At 38.1% G+C, this 18,234-nt stretch overlaps 1 protein-coding gene across 2 annotated transcripts in view; it reads right to left on the reverse strand.

Annotated features, from left to right (window-relative positions):
- IMMP2L (inner mitochondrial membrane peptidase subunit 2) overlaps window positions 1-18,234 on the reverse strand; it is a 920,367-nt gene that overhangs the window by 37,689 nt on the left and 864,444 nt on the right. The window lies entirely within an intron of this gene.

Below are 18,234 nucleotides of genomic sequence, written 5' to 3' on the forward strand. Positions count from 1 at the left end.
GAGTGATAGCACAGCGGGTAGGCGTTTGCCTTGCACATGGCCGAACCGGGTTCTTCTTTTCTTCCATCCCTTTCAGAGAGCCCAGCAAGCTACCGAGAGTATCCCATGGCATATTCCATATGCTAAAAACAGTAACAACAAGTCTCACAATGGAAACGCTACTGGTGCCCGCTTGAGCAAATTGATGAACAACAGAATGACAGTGCAGTGCTACAGTGCTAGTGCACTGAAGAGTTAAAGGAAATAAACATATCAAAAATTTCTCTCTTTCTTTTGTTACTAAGAAGTAATACAGTGTAAAGGTATTAACTTGCCTTGAAGATTTATTTTTGTGAGAAATCATAGAACCATTAGTAATTTAGAGAAGGACTATTCACCAAGAATTGAGGTTTTCTAATAAAATTCCACTTAATAGGAATTTTGTCCATGTTTTGTGCATATTTCATTGTCTGTTTTGATTTACGTCAAGGAAAAAGATATTTATATGTGCTAACGTTCATGGGTAAATTAGCAGCATGACTTATTTCACCATTGCTTTTAGCCTTCAGGCAAGTTTTTTAAGAAAGAATTTTCATGTGTTCTATGTTCCCCTAATGTTTTTATATTGAAGTTCCAACATGGTATCTTATAATGTGATTGTATTTGGATAAAGGATCTTTAAAGACCTGATTAATTTAGTGAGCTCTAATTCAATGTGACTGGTGTTCTTTTATGAAGAAAAGATTAATACAGAGAGACATCAATTTGTACATGTATGAAGGGACAATTGTGTGACGAAGCAACAATAAGGTGGCAGCCACAGTCATTGAAAAGTTTTAGAGGACACCAATGCTTCTAGAACCTTATTCTTGAGCTGCTTCTAAACTTCCAGAAGTATAAAAATATATAACCTGTTCAAATCCTAGCTTCTCAAATGGTGGATTGTGACCCCCATTGTGAAACTGAACTACAGGGCACTGCTGCAATAAAATTGGCAACAAGTAAAAGGTTTCTGAACATTCAAGGCCCCAAAATTAAATATAAATAACCATGTCATTAAGCCAAGGTATTTGGGGTACAGTTCACCTGTAAATCATTTCTCAGGTGAAAAGGGATCGTGAGCAGTAAAAATTTATGAAGTCCTGTTTTAAACCACTTAGTCTGTGGTACTTCTTTAAGGGTATCCATAGTAATCTAATATGCCATATGTGGCATATTAGATAGTGAAAGAGAATGAAATGACAAAGAAAAAATATGATCCTAAAACATGTTGGATTTGATTAGATAACATTTCAGTCTTATACTGCCTCAGAGATGTCTGAATGACTATCAATTTTCATTTTACTAGCAAAGAATGGAAATCCTTTTATTAGAGAATTCTGTATAACAATTTAATTCTACAAGTATTGATTGAATTGTGATGATGTAGAAATGCCTTGTGCTCATTAGTGAGAATTGTGTGTAGAAGGGGAAGATAAAAATCAAGAAGCATTTCACAGAATGACCTTTCTCATATTTGAAATATAAAGAAATGTAATAACGAAATTAGAATTAAACAATGTTAACAGACTCTGAGAATCAGATTACAGAACAGTATTTGCCAAGAGACGGGATGAGGTGGGATGGATGGGAGAGGACCCAGAGATATTGGTGGAAAGATGTTGACATTCTGATGGTGAGTGTGCTGTTGGAACACCATATACCTGTTGGAAATTATTATTAATAGCAATATAAATCACAGAGTCTAAATAAAGATTTATGAAATAAAGTATTTCTAATACCTAACACAACGGTAGATGTTGGGGACTGCTCAGGACCCTGAACAAAAGAGGACCCCGAAACCTTTACCCTGGACAAACCAGAAAATTCCATTACCAGCTTTGCTTGACCTGAGGCACAGGTGCCCTTGTGACAAAGGAAATAGCCAAACTCAAGAGGTAAAAGTAGCCCAGGGCAGTTAACTAAGAGACACCATTTAGCCCCTAAGTAGAATACCTTCCTCTACCTTGTGCATTCCTCCTGTCAGATGCTCCTGCCAGATAGACCCTTGTCTTCCCCTCCCCACTATTTCTCAATCTACTCTTGAAGAATGTTGTAAGCCCACCTAATACACCCCGAACCTTTCCTTATTTGGTCTGAGAAGACACTTCCCTGATGATTGACAACTTATGTACCAACCCCCTGCTAAGAAAAGTATAAAGCCAGCGTGGCAGTTAATAAAGTTGCCCTTGATCGGCATGTGTCGTCTTGGGCCCCCTGTTTACTAACCTCACTAGTCTTATTTCAGATCGGGACCCTCACAGAATCCACCTAATTAGGAGCGCTTTCCACTGTTGTCTCTCCGCGGGCCGGAGAGATCTCCAGGGGAACACACAGGTAGAGAGTTGCAAACATCTGTAAGAATGAATTAAAGTGCTATGATGTTAATCAGTTTAACAATAACTCACATCCTTCGGACCAACTAGTGCTAGAATGAATGTGAAAACCCAGTAATTTGAAGCCAGCTATTGGAGGATTGATTCTAACTGGGAACACAGATGAAGACTTAGTAAAAAGATGCATTTGAGCTGGCACTTAAAAGATCAATAATATTTCAATAGGTGAGAAAGAAAATAACATTTTAGGATGATGACAAAATAAATATGCTGTGAAATATCTATATTAGATAGGTAAGGGCAACAATCAAGTATGCAGAAAACAGTAGGGAATGGACCAATGAAAAGCATGAAGGGCTCTGAGATAACAAATGTTAATAGAAATAGCAGTGGGAGCCCCTGTAGGAATTATGTTAGAAAATGAGGACGGTTAAATAGCTAATGCTTATTCAGTACTCATATGTGCTCTGCACTTAATACTACATTATGTTTATGATCTCACTAAATTTTCAAAAATCACAGCAAGGAAGGCGCTTGCCTTGACGTGGCCAACCAGTGTTCAATCCCCTGAACTGTAAACACCAAACTTCACATTTTGTTTGTTATTTTTGTTTGGGGGCCACAGCCAGCGATGCTCAGGAGTTGCTACTGACTCTGCATTCAGGAATTACTCCTGGTGGTGCTGGGGGGGAGGTCCATATGGGATGCTGGGGATCGAATCCACGCATGCAAGGCAAACGCCTTACCCGTTGTGCTATTAATCCGCTTCCAATTTTCAAAGAAGTGATCCTTCAGCAAAATAAACCCAGATGTGCCCCTGAAACTAATAAAACCACTCTTAAAGGTGAGCATAGATTCTGTATTAAAAAAAATAACAACAGGGGCTGGAGCAATAGCACAGCGGGTAGGGCGTTTGCTTTGCACGCGGCCGACCCGGGTTCAAATCCCAGCACCCCATATGGTCCCCTGAGCACCGCCAGGGGTGATTCCTGAGTGCAGAGCCAGGAGTGACCCCTGTGCATCGCCGGGTGTGACCCAAAAAGAAAAAAAATAAATAACAACAACAAAAAAAAACCCAACAACTACAAACCAGTTTCAAGAGAGCTAAGAAATTTGCCCCTAAATCATATAGGTAATTAGGTCTTAATGAGATTGAAAGAAATCTAATTAACCCAAGAACCCATTTATTTCATTCACATGAATATTTTAACTTTACATTTGAAAACTTAAGGAATCATCTCATCCATCTTCTCCATATTGTTGTATTCTGGCAAGGAAGTAAAGCCTTCTAGGCCCTTTCCACCTCACTCAGCTGATTTGTCTCCTATGTACCAGTGAGGACAGCTGAAGTGTAAAAGGACTAGATGAATACAGCAGGGCTGGAAAGCAGAGAAATATTTGGTCAAAACATGATTTTGAAAATAACATCACTCTCAGGCCACAAAGAGCTAGAATTTTGTACGTGGCTAGGAATTCAAGTTGGTGAACACACAACTATAGCAATCTTCTCCAAGTACCCTTCAGCTCAGCGACCTAATCACCAAGTCTTCCGTAAAAAAAGTAGATCTCTTTGTACTGAGGAAATGGCAGAGCACTTTCTAAACTAAGCACGCCAACTATATGGCTAACAAAAATGCTTTCTTGGAGTAGAGAAAGAAGAGCAAAATGACTCCTACTCTATAGCTGACACTTTGTCATTGGACTATAAATGCGGATGCCACACTGTATTATCGTGAGGGTTTTTGACTTGTTCATCAATAGGGACAGAAGTTATGCATGTGTGTAAACATTTCCCTCCAAGCAAGGGAGACAGCTGGAGTCACTGTGGCATCAGCTAATGAAATTAACTGCCACCAGTCTGATGCAAAACCCTGTCAAAGTTTTTGATTCTAAAGTTGAATGGCATCTGCAACAGGGTGATCCTGCTTATACACAAACTTAAGTCCACATACGTGAGGGTATTTTATTTCAATTTTTTTACATCACATTTTCACTCGCCAGAGGGAATCAAAGGCAACCAACTTGTAGTGAGTCATTCTTTGGGACTGATTTTTTTATTCTCATATAGTTAATAAATCACTGACCCGCAATTGAAGCAGCTCTAAAAAGGACAAATGACACAATTCATATGTCTGGCAATGCGTTTATAAAAAATGCTTTTGGTAGAAAATAAATTAGGACAACCACAGTAGTGAGAGCTAATTACTAGAAACTTTAGTTTTATAGCTACTAGTTATAGTTTCAGAGATAAGTGAATTAGAAATAAAGGTAATTATAGAGATCTGTCATATAGTTACATTCTCAAATGATTTTCATACCTAAGAATAGATTTTTGTGGATAAATAATGGTAACAAATATAGAACAGTAGTATTAGAAAAATATTATGGAAACATTTGTAAATGCTTAGAATGTTTTATAAATATTGAATATAATCTATAATATTATTTGGTATATGTTTATGCTAAACTTTAATATTTTATTGACTAGTATCATTTCTGGGCTGAGTGATAGCACAGCCACAGCGGTAGGGTGTTTGCCTTTCACACAGCTGACCCATGTTCAATTCCTCCGCCCCTCTAGGAGAGCTCAGCAAGCTGGCAAGCTACTGAGAGTATCGTGCCCGCATGGCAGAGCCTGGCAAGCTACCTCTGGCGAGTGAAAATGTGATGTAAAAAAATTAAAAAAAACAGTAACAAATAAGTCTCACAATGAGAGACGTTACTGGTGCCTGCTCGAACAAACTGATGAGCAATGGGATGACAGTGACAGTGAGTATCATTTGTACCTATTTTTATTCCCTATATAATTCTTAATAACTATCCCCTCAAAAATGCTGTTGAACAAATATTTAAGGTATTTGAACCAATCATGACTGTGTGTCAAAATATTTTCTATTAAAGAACATGGCTAATGTTTTGAGATTTATTTATAAGCACAGAACAAATGAAAAATGATGACCATTTATTTGGCCTAAAATTTTAGCTACCCAGTGTTAGTTGAAAATTGGAGACGGATTAATTGCACAGCGGGTAAGGAGTTTGCCTTGCATGTGTGGACTCGATCCCCAATATTCCAGATGGACACCTCCCCCCAGCACCACCAGGAGTAATTCCTGAGTGCTGAGTCAGGAGTAACTCCTGAGCATCCCTGGGTGTGGCCCCAAACAAAAATAAGACACAAACAAAATGTGAGATTCAGTGTTCCGAGTCTGCCGGGTGGGGGTAGGGGATGGGGGGTGGGGGCGGGGCTCAGCTCACTGCCCACTCCCTGGTGTGAGGAGGTGAAATCCAAGTCCAGTGGGGCTTTGACCTCTCACCTCTTATCCTTACTATGCTGGGAAGACACTCCAAAGTACCAGAGTCTGAGGCCAGTGCTGGGACCCCCAGGGAAGGAGAAAGGAAGGGTGTAGGCTTCCCCCTTTTCAAAAAAGTTGTTGATAAGTGGTGCTGGAGAATATAAAACAAAATAAAATACATATTGAGTGTTGCTTTCCATCTAAAACAGAACTTGGTATTCAATGACTTGGAGAGATCTATTAGCAAGATCCCATACCATCTCAGTTCTCCCAGACTAAGTCTGCATGGGAAAAATACAAACAAAATGAGTGTCGGAGTTAAAGCCTTAACTTCTAAACTGGAGTCCATCTGGAGAATTGTAAAGCATTCTTACAAAAGGAATGTGAGGTACAGTTACAAACTTATAAACTTTCATGTTTGCATTTCAGTCATACAGTAATCATTTACATCCCTCCAACAGTGCCCATTCTCCTCCACCAATGCACCCAGCATCCCTCCCACCACTCCCACCCCAACCCCCACACCCCACCCTGCCTCTGCCTCATGGTGACTCACAAATAAAGATTAAAAAAAAAAAGGAATGTCACTGTGCACATTCGGGACATCAGGAAAACCAAAGTGTTGATGTGTAAACAGAATAGGAAAACAATAGTGAGACACAGTATTATAGCTTCTTTCATGGTGGGGTGGGGAAAAGAGGGAGCAGGTGCGAGAGGGGGAAAGGATGGTGAGGTGGGGAAAGGGAGAGGAAGAGGAGAGAGAGGGTGGAGAGGATGCCAGACTGGAGGTTGGTAACCACCTGTAACTTCTGGCTAATCAGGCCAGAGGTTCAAGTCTATGTGGCCTGAGCCTGGCAGGTTGGAGGTCATGGGCCCCCTTGGGGGGGCACCCTTGGGGTGGGGCTGTATCTGGTGATGATATGCTGGGAACTTAGTGAACTTGGGGTAGACCATGCAAAGCCTGTGCCTTAAGCACTGCAACCTCTCTCTCTCTCTCTCTCTCTCTCTCTCTCTCTCTCTCTCTCTCTCTCTCTCACTCTCTCTGACTTATGCAATGTCTTTCAAAGAAATTTTGAAATTTCTGAAGGAGCACAGGAGGTGAACTGAAGGATGCTAGCAAGAGGGAAAATGTCTTCAGCTTTGTGTGCATGTATTAGGAAAAGAAATTCTTCTTTTTTAATATATATAGATTATATTTTAAAATCAAATCACCGTGAGATAGTTATAAAGCTACTCATGATCAGGTGTCAGTCATGCAATGTTCCAACACCCATTTCTCACATTTCCCACTGCCATTGTCTCCAGTTTCCCTCCCAACCCCACTCCCCAGCCTGCCTCTATGGCAGGCACTTCTCTCTCTCTCTCCTCTCTCTCTGTCTCTCCCTCTCTCCCTCTCTCTGTCTCTCTGTCTCTGCCTCTCTCTCTCTCTCTCTCTCTCTCTCTACCACCACCTTTGGGGGTTTGCAATACAGATACTGAGAGGTTATCATGTTTGTTCCTTTATCTACTTTCAGTTTGCAGTTCTTATCCTGAGTGGTCAATTCCAACAACCATTGAGGAAAAGACATTTTTTAAAAGGAGATTAAGGGGGGCCCATGAGATAGTCAAAATGCTGGGGTGCATGCCCACCCCCAATACCTGCGATTGTGACCCAAACTCTCCCAGCACTGCTAGCCCCAATATCTCAGCCAAATATTCCAGGAATGACTCCAAAGCTTCCAAACCAACTAGGGCAGTGCTTCCCCCACTTGTACCCCTTCCCCCACCCCAAATGCAAACTAGGTTAGGAAGAAAAGCCTCTCAATAATTCCAATCATTTTAGAACTGTGTTTTCCTATGTGTGGTTTTCAGCCCTCAGGTGTATTTTAATGACTCAAAATTTATAAGAAATCATCCAAGCTCCTTCCCATCCACAGTCACCTGACCCCTCCACTTCACAGGGAGTGAATAACCTTAACGACATCATATACCTGCCTGTGCCTTATCAAGACTTGGTGTGAGATGTTAAAAACCTTCACGACCTTGACTATAGTAAAAGTGTTTCCAAGCACAATTCATTTAACTACACCATTATACTGGATGACAGGTCTGAGACCGAGGGAGTATGAGAATAGTAAAGCTCCAAGTCCCTTGGGGTAGACAGATAAAATGAGGCAGAACCTGTCTAAGAACACATTTGTTATAACCATTTGTGGCGATTGCAGAGTCTTTGCTCTGGAAACTAGACTGATTGTGCCAGAACTCACTTTATTGATGCTGCCACAGAGCTACTTGAGACATGGGTCAGACTTGCCCATCTGTATTTGACATAAAGGAAACCAAAAGTGACAATATATCCATATTGTCATGTGTAGGACAAATCCAGGCTCACAATTTTCATTAAAACATACCCCGTTACTATAGAAATTCTTGTTCTAAATATTTTGCTTGTTTTAAAAAAATTATTAGTAAATCACCATGAGGTACAGTTACAGACTTACAAACTTTTGTGCTTGCGTTTCAGTCATACAATGGTCAAGTGCCCATCCCTCCACCAGTGCCCATTTTCCACCACCAATGGTCCCAGCATCCCTCCCACCCTGTCCTCCTCCCACCCCACCGCGTCTCTGTGGCAGGGCATTCCCTTTTGCTCTCTCCTTTTGCGTGTTGTGGTATGCAGTAGAGGTATTACGTGGCCATCATGTTCAGTGTATAGTCTACTTTCGTGGAATATTTTGCTTTTTGACTCTTAAAGAAATCATGTTGCTAAAGTTGACTTTTGCTACTATGTTCATGAAGCAGCCTTTCTTTATTATCATTTCTGGGACACCGCAGACTTTGTTAATAATCGCAAATGTGCTTTTAGTTGTCTTTGGAGGAGCACAGCTGGCAATATTCAGAGGCAAGTTCTAATAGCATGCTCAGGAGGTTGCTCTTGGCCGCAGTAACTTCCCCATAGTTACTGGGAACTCTGCAGTGCTGGGAATAGAACCCCTGGACCAATCGTGAAAAGCACGTGTTCTGGGCCTTTGAGCTATATACCCTCATCTGGTTTCACCTGATAAAATAAATATGTTCTCAGTTTACCTGGCATTTGTTTCCACACAAAATTTTAAGAGTATTTTTTATTTTATATTTTTATTTCCTATTTTCTAAGTCTCATAATTTTTTCAACCTTGAAGAAAGGCACTATCATTTGCTGAGCATATCACCATTTTAAAGGACTGTGCCCACCAAGAAACACAACGACTCTGAAATAACCACTTACTAGTGGGAAAAGTATTACAGTAATACAAAACCATGACAAGGGTGATGGCAGCAAGGCAGAGAATGTGCTGTACAACCACAAAATGAATTTGTTTGTATTGGCTGGGATGGCCCTCAATTTTTTTGAGCTGGTAATACTTTATCTGAGCCTTCAAGGGTAATAATAGTGGCTGTGGTGGTGATAGTAGTAGTTACAATAGCTATTACTACAGCTGTTAATTCTCAGATAGCAAGGATTATTCTCCACCTTCTATAGAAAAGGAAATAGAAGCTTGTAGAGATTAAATCATTTCCCTAAAAAAAACACACATCTAGGTTATGTAAAAGGGCTGTTTTTCATCCAGTTGGTCTAGCCCCAGAGTCTGTATTCATAACTTCTATATTCAACCTGAGTTCATGAAAAAAAAATCATCAGAGAGAAGAAGCCTCAGGACTAAACCATACACATGGTATAGAACATAGCAAGAATCATGAGATAGATGATCATGTATTCTTTAATCATTGGCTCCTTGGACACCTGTTTCGCCATCAGAACTATACTCCATTACTCCTTCTACTGTATCCCTCCAATGTAGGTGATGAAAGGAAAGGAAGAAAAATAGATGAAGGAAAAAATTGCATTTATACCTACACATAGAAATCCAGTTTATGTGGAAGTAATGATATACATAATGGAATATTAAAGCTTGGGTTTTGGCTGAAGCACCAAGACAATAATTAACACATTCCAAAGGAGGTGTTAGACCATATGCTGTATTCCCAAAGGAGGATTCTGAGAACCAGTTACACAATTCTTAAATGCCACACAGAGTTCTAGAGTTGGAATCTACAAGAATTTATCTTGATAAAATTATTGATATGCTGGAAATTTGACTTGGGAGTTTGGGTGGAGGGGGGGGGGGTGTTTGCCTCTCACCTTGCCTGAGGAAAAGGATGTCTGAAGAGAATCTCTTCAAGACCTTCATATGTGTCACCTGCAATGTAAGGAACAGGTAGACTGATGTCTGCTTTATAATCAAGTCTTAACAACTAGCAAAAGGTGGAGCAAAATGTACATGGACAATTTGGAAATCAACAAATTTCCCGAGAGTACTTCGGTTCATAATGCTGTGCTTTCTGGAGATGAAGGTAAGAAAGAATCAAATGTCACCACCATGTAATCACTAAGTCACCTGAAGGGGGACTTCCTAAGCTAGAAAAGAGATGTTTTTCCCTAGGAAGACAACTGCACAATGAATAATCTACCTAGAACCTAGAACCAACACAAGCACTCAGGAGAAGGGCAGCTGGAGCATTCCCAAGTGAGCAGCAAATCCAGGCTTCCCATTACGGTATGGACCAGGAAATAACTTTCCCATCTCTCCTTTCCCCTCATTCTTCCCAAATTTTAAACTCAGGGGATTCACAAAATGATTTCTGAGGCCAGAGGAACAGAGAGAAAGACACTTAGTATTCCTTTCCCCACAAGTTTCCCGAGCTTTGGAGGTCTGAGCTTAGAGTTATAAGTGAGAAGCTATAACATCCTACAAAGTTTACAATACTAAGTATAACCTAATACTTATATTAAGTATTACAGAATACTTAATATTGTGTATTAATAGTATATTTAAATTGCTAGATAGAATCTGGATTCAGGGCCCCATATAACAGGACACATTATCCAAGATTGTCAAGAAAAGTCATGAGGCCTGCTTATAAACTTACATTAAGGAATGTGTAAAAATTTGCTTCACAGAGAGTATTTAAAAAGAATTAAATTAGCTTCATGTTTACATCAACAAAAGGCAGTATATCAACATACAACTACATATATGACTATATTTGAACAGACACCTGAGGCATGTAATTCTGTTGAATATTGTATTACTAACATTTAAGGTAATAAAGGAGGTTCAGAGTTTATGCTAGATCACTCTACCTAAGTGTGGTTTTGATTTTTTAAAATCTGTGGAACAGGAATAACAGTGCAAACCATAGTGTTTTTTTTGTTTTTATTTTAAAGAGAATTTATTATTATTTTTTTATTTTTTTGCTTTTTGGGTCACACCTGGCAATGCATAGGGGTTACTCCTGGCTCTGCACTCAGAAACTATCCCTGGCGGTGCTCAAGGGACCATATGGGATGCTGGGAATCAAACCTGGGTCGGCTGCAAGCAAGGCAAACGCCTTATCTTCTGTGCTATCGCTTCAGCCCCCCAAACCATAGTGTTAATGGGAATATTAAATGAAACAATATATTAAACCAATATATTAATAGAATTCTTTTCATATAGCAAACACCTTATAAGTATTATCAAATTACTGTTCACATAATTATTTAGTATGTTAAAAGTTTTTTTTTTCAACTAACTTATCTGAATAGAGCAATTGAGCCACAGAATGAAGCTTATAACTATTATTCCATTTTGATCTACTGACTTTGTTCCTATCTGGAACAACAAACTCAAATATTGCTACTAATTCTTCTCCTATCCAATAGATACTAATAAATTTAGTCTTAATGTAAAACCAAAACAAAAAATATGGTCCTTGGATAAGACTAGGATTTTGAAACGTTAAGGACTTTATCATAGTAACATGATTACTATGTAGAAGAGCCATAAAAACTGTATCAATATTTTAGCAACTTATAATAAAAATTGCTTTATTAAAATAAATTTTTTTATTTGGGGTAAATTATTTAAATTTACATCATAGGAAATTTACTGGAGGCCATTTTTAGCTTATAATAAATAAATGTCTTTTTGGTTTGTTTGTTGTGTTTTGTTTTTGGGTCACACCCGGCGATGCACAGGGGTTACACCTGACTCATGCACTCAGGAATTACTCCTGGTGGTGCTCAGGGGACAATATGGGATGCTGGAAATCGAACCCAGATCGGCCACGTGCAAGGCAAATGCTCTACCCACTGTGCTATGGCTCCAGCCCAATAAAAATTTCTTTAATAAAGAATCAAACCTTCTTCAGGTGTGTTTGTGTATTTTTAGACTACACTGAGCATCATAAGGTAAAATCAAAGAAATTACCTTTTAATTTCAAGTGAAAGATTTTCATGTTAGAGCACATATAAAACCAAATGGTAATTAAACACATATTGTAACTGATAATCTCACTTTTATATGAGTGTGAATAGAAACAGTATCAATTTAGAGCATGGAATTCAATCAGATGAACTCTTCCAAATGAGCATTTTTGTGCTATATGCTTTCTTTTAACTTTTCTCAGTCTAATATCTCTGATACCTAAAGTGAAGATTTGTCATTAAAATGAAAAGAAATCATGTACACATGAAAAAGCTTCTTTTTCAATAGTAAAATATCATAAAGTGTTATGTATATTCCTTTTGACCTATTACTGTATAACAGGAATATCAGAAATATAATTATTTATTACCCAGGTGTATCTTGTATTTGACATATAGCAAGAGCTCAATAAATGTTAAAGTAAATGTGAATGTCTGAGTCTTCTTACGAACAGCAAGACTATTTCTGTCATTCAGAAATGAGGTGACTAGTTTGTCACTGCTTTAATGAACTCTTTTTAGTGTAGTATAGGGGAGGCAAAAAAAGAGGGAATTTTTGAAAAACTAACAGCCTATGTAATGGTTCTGAACCATTCAAACTACTCATGTCATTGTTTTTATAGCTCCCCCTTAATTGCATAGGCCAATATACAAATAAAAGCATGGAAAGTTACATTAAAGTAATACCACTTGGGGACTGGAGCCATAGTTCTGTGGGTAGGGTGATTGTCTTGCATGTGACCCACTCAAGTTCAATCCACAGCATCCCTTGTGGGGTCCTGAGTTCACCAGCAATGAGCCAGGAGTAAGCCTTGAGCATGGCAGGGTGTTGCCAAAAGCACCCAAATAAAAAGTAGTGAAGAAAAATAATACCCATTAAATTGTTTTTTTGGTTGTGCACATGATGTGATTTCCCTCCATTCTCTGCAGTGTCATTCTATCCTAGTCACTCCTTCTTCTGCAGTACAGAAGCTTCCTAATTTTATGAAGTCCTATTTATTTATTCATACTTTGGCTTTCTTGGGCAATGGCAGTGAGTTGTTAAAGATGTCTCTAGATTCAATGTCAGGAAGTGTTCTGCCTTTATTTTCCTCAATACAATTTATGGATTGAGGTCAAATATCAAGATCTTTAATTAAGTTTGAATTGACTTTTGGTAAAGCTGAGATAGGGGTCTTAGTTCATTTCCTTTCACATGTGGCTGGCCAGTTTTCCCTGCACCATTTGTCAAAGAGGCTTTTCTTGCTTCACTTCACACTCTTAACTCCTCTGCTGAAGATTAGCTGACTCTATAACGGAGGGTCTGTCTCTGGACTCTTGATTCTGTTTCATTGGTCTGAGAGTCTGTCTATATTCCAGTACTACACAGCCTTGATTACTATGGCTTTATAATATAATTTAAATTTTATTCGTTCAAGGAAAGAAAAGCCTTCCATCTTCTATTTTCATAGGATTCTTTTGATTACTCATGGGGTTTTATGATTCTACACAAACTTTAGCAGCACTTGGTCAATGTCTCCCAAAAATTGTCACAGAGGGTTTCCTAGGAGCTGCATTGAGTATGTGTAACACTTTGGGCAAAAGCTTCATGCCACATTCAACTGACAAACAAATAACATCAATGATAAATAAAGCACTTGTGAAAGTAAACAACAACAACAACAACAACAAAAAAACTCAAACAACTTCATCTTTAAAAAACTGAGGATAAGAAATGAACCAGCATTTCCTTAAAGAAGAAATACAGATTGCTGGTTAGTTTATGAAGAAATGCTCTTTGTCACTTATCACAGGGGGGCTGAGAATCAAAACAATGCGATATTACCTCATACTAATGAGATTGTCACACATTAAAAAAAAATCAGTAATGGTGTAGATGTGGTGCAAAAGGAAGCCTCACCTACTGTTGTTGGGAATGTCATCTGGCAGGAAAATAAAATGAACACTTCTTAAGAAACTGAGATTTGAGTTTCTTTTCAGCCCAACACTCTCATTGTTTGGCAGACATTTACCTTAACCAAGAACCCAAAAGCACCATTTCAAAAAGACTTTTGTGTCCCTAGGTTCATTTCAAGCACTATTCACAGTAGCCAAGAACTAAGACAATTTATATGTCCAAGAACAGATAAATAAAATAATTGTGGCACAGTACATATTGCAATACTACTCTGCCCTAAGAAAATATGAAATTACATATTTTGCCTCTACATGGATCAAACTAGGCTGGAACGATAGCACAGCGGTAGGGCATTCGCCTTTCACATTGCCGACCCCGTGTTCGATTTCTCCGCCCCTCTCGGAGAGCCCGGCAAGCTACTGAGAGTATCGTGCCTGCACGGCAGAGCCTGGCAAGCTACCCGTGGCGTATTGGATATGCCAAAACCAGTAACAGTAAGTCTCATAATGAGAGACATTACTGGTGCCTCCTCGAGCAGTGATACATGGATCAAACTAGAGGATATCATGCTGAGTGAAGTCAGTTGTAAGGAGAGAGACATATACACGATGAAATTTCTAATATAAGGAAAATAAATATACATAGCAAGGGAGCAACAAATGGTCAAACCAACAGAACTGGTGAGTTGGTCTGCAGAACTGAGATCACCTTGCATGGGGTTGGGGACACTCTGGTGGTGAGTATGATTTTTGGAACTACCGTAACAGTACTGATTTGCTCGAGTGGGCACCAGTAAAGTCTCCATTGTGAAACTTGTTGCTACTGTTTTTGGCATATTGAATACACCACGGGTAGCTTGCCAGGCTCTGCTGTGTGGGAGATACTGTCAGTAGCTTGCTGGGCTCTCTGAGAGGGGCGGAGGAATTGAACCCGGTTTGCCACATGCAATGCCAACGCCCTACCCGCTGTGCTTTCACTCCAGTCCTCCAGTCCTCAATCCCCAGCATTATAAAAAATAAATAAATACATTTTAAATGTAATTTACAAACACTCTCATTTTTTTCTTCTTTCTATCCCCTCACACACATTCCAACATACGTTACACAGATAAAAGTTTCAAAGGTACCACTTCCAAAATTTAAATGTATTTCAGGGTAGTGGCTTTCAGTTACTGGTTAGTGGATAGTCCACAGGAACAATAAAAAAGAAAAAAATGATAGAAAAGTCACTGTTCTAGGGAATTAAATCAGTGATGATTTTGACTCTTCTGATTTCTGATTCTTTTGTATCTTTAAAATTAGCTAGCAAAAACTCATTTTGTTTAAATCTAAATATTACTGACAATCTTATAGAAAGCTATCTTGACTTAAAATGTAAGTATACAAATACAAAGAACTATTCTGTTCATAGTGTTAGGCAACAGAGAGATACAAAATATCACACAGTCTCAGGATATATAGTGTTAAGAGCCTTTATCTGGTCAGTTCTACTTCATGTGACAAGAAATGCCTAAAAACACTTAAATAATAGTATTCATGCATTAGAAATAATGTGTTTTATTTTGGATTTCTTTTTAAATTTTAAAAATTTTATTGGAACGGGGCTGGAGCGATAGCACAGCGGGTAGGGCGTTTGCCTTGCACGCGGTCGACCCGGGTTCAAATCCCAGCATCCCATATGGTCCCCTGAGCACGGCCAGGGGTAATTCCTGAGTGCAGAGCCAGGAGTAACCCCTGTGCATCGCCAGGTGTGACCCAAAAAGCAAAAAAAAAAAAAAAATTTTATTGGAACCAGAGAGATAGTACATTTTTGGATTAAAGACCTCAATGTCAGACACGAATCCACAAGTTCCATAGAGGAAAATATAGGCAGAACCCTTCATGACACTGAAGCCAAAAGCATCTTTAAGGATGATACAGTCAGTGCAACTGACCAAGCAAGTGGAAGCAAACATAAACAAATGGGACTACATCAAACCAAGAAGCTTCTGAACTTCAAAAGAAATAGTGACCAAACTATAGAAAGACCTACAGAATGGGAAAGAATACCCATCTGACAAGGGATTAATATCCAGGATACACAAGACACTAGCAGAATTGTATAAGAAAAAAAACCTCCAACCTCATAAAAAATGTGGAGAAGAAATGAACAGAAGTTTCCTTAAAAAAAGAAATACAAATGGCCAAAAGGCACATGAAAAAAATAATGTGTTTTATTTTGAATGTACATACTTCATCTGTATTTAGGGATAACTTAGTGTTGAATATATTAAGGGATAACCTAATGCTAGATATTAATTAAAATTAAGTATGCTATTTATTTAAACTGTTACAGAAAAAATGACATGTTACATTTCAGAACAAATCATTGGGAGCTCACTTTCAATTTTTGAAAGTAATGGTTTGATGCAGAAAACTCTCATTGACACCTCAAATATGCCATTAGTATAAAAACATCCCAATAGACAAGCACTACAAGGATTACTTGGTTTAAGTTTCCAAGTGCAAATGCAATTTGAAACAATATTGCCAAAAATCTCTGTCCTAGAGGATTAAAAAAAACACCTCTAAAGAGAGTGTACAGTTATAACTTCTACTTACTGATCTGGGACTTCAGAAATACATCAATACATTTTGTACATAAGAACCAACTGTAAGAGATTTTTTTGTCAATACAAAGCAAGGTCACTACATTAAAGGAAGCCTCAGAAATGTTTGTTTCAGTTCCAGAAAAGGATTGTTCAAGGGCAAATTCTAAAGGAATGATTCCGAGGCCACTGAAACCCCTATATATCTTGGGATATTCTGATTTATATTGGAATAATATTGGAAACAGAAGCAAAAAAGGTATATTTATCTTAAATGTATACAAACATATCATATATTTAAAATTAAAGTAAATCCTTATTTCATAGCTTTGAAAACAAGAGTAAATACAACAAAAAATTAATAATTCACTGTGGGTAATTTAAAATAACAAATGAAAAAGAAATAATGCAACCAAATGTGGACCCAAATTTGAATCCAAATTAATAAGGATCCATTTCATGTTAGATACTATGCTGGTTGCTGAGATTAACTGATAATTTACCACAAATATTGCATAGACACTAATAATGTGGAAAAGTGGTTGGCGATATAGTACAGGAATAAGGCACTTGTTTTGCATGAAGCCAACCCAGTTCAGTCTCTAGTACCACATATCCTTCCCAGGGTGATCTCTGATAATAGAGCCAGTGTTAATCCCTGAGCACCCCTGGACATGGCCCCCAACAAAAACACCAACAGAAAAGGAGAAAGCCCTAAGCACCCCTAGGTATGGCTTCATCTCCACCTCTGTCTCCCATGCAAAATAAAATAATACGAATAAGGGGGCAGTCAGGGTGGGGTTACTTCTAGCATCATATGTAAGGGGGATTTTAAAAGCTTCCTTAATCAAGACAAACAGCACATTTATAAATTATTTTCCAAATAAAATTTAAAAACCTGTGATAAAAATGCAAAAGTTGATAGAAGTTTTTCAGAAAGCAAGTATAAAATAATACTTGCTTGAGTCACTGTCACTGTCATTGTCATCCCGTTGCTCATCGATTTGTTCAAGCGGGCACCAGTAACGTCTCTCATTGAGAGACTTATTGTTACTGCTACTCAAATAAACAGTAAACTTGTTTGAGTAGCAGTGACAAAAAAAATTTTCAAGTTAAAAAGGAAATATTTTAAAATAAGAAATAAGCTTTTTTTATAGAACATATTATTTGTAATATCTTAGGAACTTCTCCTATATGCTCTCTAGAGAAAATTCCAACATACTATCATAAAGAATATTTGTGTTCTTGTTCCTAAGAGACTTAAAGCAAAACATGCTTAATACATAGGTCAGAAGGAAGTTATTGTGAAAAAACAATGTGCTAATTTAAAAAGCTACTCTCCTTATATGTGATGGATGGCTAGGATAGAAAAAAAATAAAAGAAATCATTGTACTTCTCATTTAGAAACATTTAATATTTGGCTAACCTCCTTTCTTTCTCAGTCTGGGCATTTCCATTTATTTTCCTCAAGTCTTTAACAAATAATCTTTAGAAAGCCAACACCCAAGCAACTCTAAGAGACCTTGAGGAAATAAGATGAAACATTCACAAGAAACAAAGCAAGAGCATTGAAAAGATAAAAGAATAGCCCTGGTAACCAGTCAGTGATCCAAGAAATTTTCTTTGAAACATTAAAGCAAAATCTAGCTGGCACATAATAAATTCTAATAAGATAAGGAAACTAACCTTATAGATGTGATACAGCAAATTAAAAATCAGAAAACTTTGATAACTAATGAACTAACAACAACTATGTTTAAAACCTTATTATATTTTATGGATAAAAATAGCAGCTGCCAAATTATTAATTGAGTAAATGTTATACTGAATG

The sequence above is a fragment of the Sorex araneus genome, chromosome 1 (genome assembly GCF_027595985.1).
Source record: "Sorex araneus isolate mSorAra2 chromosome 1, mSorAra2.pri, whole genome shotgun sequence".
NCBI lineage: Eukaryota > Metazoa > Chordata > Mammalia > Eulipotyphla > Soricidae > Sorex > Sorex araneus.